Genomic DNA, 3,297 nt, shown 5'->3' with positions numbered 1-3,297 from the left:
ATCTCTCACCTCTGCAGTGAATGAGGAGAAGGCTTCATCAAAGGATGGGCCTACAGAGGGAGGTTGAGGTTGAGTAGGTTGGGGGATTTCGGCTAATATTGTGGCAGGGAGTTGGGTGAGGGTGGTTTGGATGGTGGCCATTTGGTGGGTAAGAGTGGCAAGGGTTTCATCGATAGATGAAGTGGATGGAGGTGGGGTTTGTTGAGGGATTTGGGAGATGATGGAGGTTGGTAGGTTGTTAAGGTTTTGGAGGATGGTATGTAGTTGGGTGATGATGTAGGTAAGGTTCTCATCGGCCTCAGTTGCCTGGGCTGTGAGGGTGGCAATGGAGTGGATGAGTATTTGGTTTCTTTGCGTGGCAAGGGAGGATGCGGTGTTATGGTGTTGGGTGATGGTTTGTTGGAGCATTTGGAGACGTGTGGTATTGTCTCGGGTTTGGATTTCAATTTGGGAGAGGTGGCGTTGTAGGATTGTAAGGGATTGTTGAAGGTCAGTGGTATCGGTTGAGGGTGGGTTGTCAATAATCCCTTGAATGATGAGTTTAAGGTCTTCCAAGGACCGCATCACTGAATCGACAAAGGCTTGGAACTCGGCCTTTGTGACCAGGTCTACAATTGGGGTAACCCTTGCAGCAACAGATGCTGCAGGTTGGGTCTCTGCTCCGGAGGCACCTTCTTGGCCTTGTGAGAATGTGGGCCTAGAAGGACTTCCATCATGTCCTTGATAGCCCTCAAGAGAGGAGCTATCTCATGACGTTGCGACATCAGCTTCCTCTTCCTTGGCTTTAGAGGCCAGGTAAGTGAAGCAAATGTGTGTCCCCTTCGGTAGATCAAATATCGAAGGGGGATGCGCATGAAAGGAAGATCGCTCTGAACGATCTTGAGGTTGTTCAATGTCAGAAGCAACATATGCTTCTGTGTGTGTGATTGGTTGTGTCGAGCCCTGAGGCAAAGGGGCTCTTATATCTTCATCACCTTTCTGTTGGGAGAGGGGTGATGGAAAACGGGTTCCTCGGCTAATTCATCTCCAGAGTCCCGAAGAATGGCCTCTGGATGGCTGGCTGGGGTTGCGATTGGACTGGGTCGTCCTTGTTAAATACCCCTGTGGCTTTGATCGCCAGGGGTAGATGATGTGGTTGCCCTTTGGGTAGTGGGTGGAGGAATAGTATGAGTAGGGCCAGGGGAGGCACGATGAGTAGCATCATCATCATCTTCATCATCCAATGGAGATGTCTCATGTGCTCCCTCGCTTGGTTTGGGAGACGGCTCTAATCGCTCTCGGGGAGCTGCCCTCGGTTCCTGGGACAGCATAAAGCGTTCATAGGTCTGGCGTATCTCAGATGTCGATGGAATGACATTGAGCATAGCCCTGGAGAGTGTGTAACCCTCCTTCGAGAGGGTTGGTCGATGGTCGTGCATATTGTAGACTGGAGTGAAGGGCTCGTCAGCCGGTAGTCCATATTTCCTCATTGCGTCCCCAATGAAGAGGGCAAGGAAACGAGGGAAGAGAACCGCAGATAGAGGCTTGCCAGCGGTTTGGAGTTTGCATTTCTTGACCACTTCCAAATGAATCTCATTGTAGATGAGAAAGGCGTAGTCAAGGTTCAGGTTGAAGAACAACCCATACATGATTGTCATTATGTTGATGTTCCCTTGGTCCAATGACCCCAGTTTGCATGTGAGACCCCTGTTGAGGATGGAGAAAAACATGTTCCACATTGGCGGAAGGAATTGTCGTTTGAAGTCTGAGACGTTGCGTAGGTCACGATTGTAACCTAGCATTTTAACGAAGCAGAGGATGTCGTCGGTGGTGGGTGGTTCGTCATATTGGGCAATTCCAAGTTCCCGTCGAGTGGGAATGCACAGAACTTGAGAAACTTTAGCCCGCAATATTTTGAGCGAGCATATCATATCATTTGGGGAATCCATGTCACCCATTATCCCATGGCTTTCTAGGTCAAACTCACATGTTTGCCAATATTGCTGGACGTACTTTAGTGGTACGCCAGTGTCAGCAAGAGTTAGGGAGGGAAGGAGAATACAGTTCTTGAAGAACTCAATCATGACTGCAAATCGATCGTCGAATAGTGTGTTGTGAAGTTCAATAGAGTGGTTGTTTGGCTTCATGGGTAAGAACACGATAGCGCGGCTGTCTGCACCGGTGGATTGGACTCTGCTGTCATTGTTGTTCGATTCGTGGGAGGCGGAGGAGGCCAATGTTGAGGAAGTTGCAGGTTTTTGTTCGTCAAAATCTAGTTGCAGGTTTTGGTAAGCGTAAAGAGGTAATGAGGGTAGAAGAAAGGTATTTATAGGTGGAGAGATAGTGGGGTGGAGGTGGGAGGTGGGGTGGGGGGTGGGAATGGGAAACGGTTTCTTGATTATTATATTAAAATAATCATGAAAAAGTAGAGGCTGTTGGGTAATGGACGATTTGATTTGGAGATCGTGAGCTGTCTTGATTGTACATGCCATTAATGTTGGAGGACACGTGTCAAGGCGAGGTAAGGGAAGGGTAATTTGAAAAAGTTTATGGGGAATAGGTTGTATAAGGTGTCAGGCGCGTGTGAGGATGACGTATGGATTATTTGGAAATAAGAAGTTATTTAAATAATATCTCGAGAAATATGTATCCAAAAGTGATTTAAATTTAAAATCCCATCTAATTGGAAGATTAATACTAATTACGAAGTTTTGATCTTCTAAAGACCCATGTTGCATAGTTTTTAGTCACAAAAGCTGCAATTTTGTATAATCTTTTAAAAGAATTTTGCAATTAAGATGGGTTTTGTGAATGAAAGATATTTTGTCATGGAACCAGAGGTGTTCTAGTTGACCATGACACATTGGGTGGGGACCAGAGGGGCTCTGGTTGAACATCAATGAAGGAATTCATTGATGAACTGTTGGATTGCATGATTGATAGGCCTTGGATGACTAACCAGAGGCCCTAGAAAAGCATTGACAATCCATTTTGTAGAACCAGAGGAGTTTTGGTTAAATTTATATTTAGCATTTAGGTGGCCAGAGGCTCTGGTAAGTAGAACCAGAGGCTGTGGATGGAAAATGCATATGGTTTGAAGATGAAATAGGTGCACCCCCTTGAATGATGCATGAAGAATGGTTTTGAGGTTTGCAAAAACTCCCCCTCAAACAAATAATAATGAAGAATTAATGGACCAGATGCTCTGGTCTATACAGCCAGAGGCTTTGGTTGTGAAGAATGATGAAATTAAGATATGCAATGTGGCTAAGTATGCGAGTGAAGAGGTATATGGATGGGTCTTTGAGACCAGAGGGG

Source organism: Cynara cardunculus, unplaced genomic scaffold, assembly GCF_001531365.2.
Source record: "Cynara cardunculus var. scolymus isolate 2C unplaced genomic scaffold, CcrdV1 Un_Scaffold_638, whole genome shotgun sequence".
Taxonomy (NCBI): Eukaryota; Viridiplantae; Streptophyta; class Magnoliopsida; order Asterales; family Asteraceae; genus Cynara; species Cynara cardunculus.
This window is presented reverse-complemented; position numbering follows the sequence as displayed.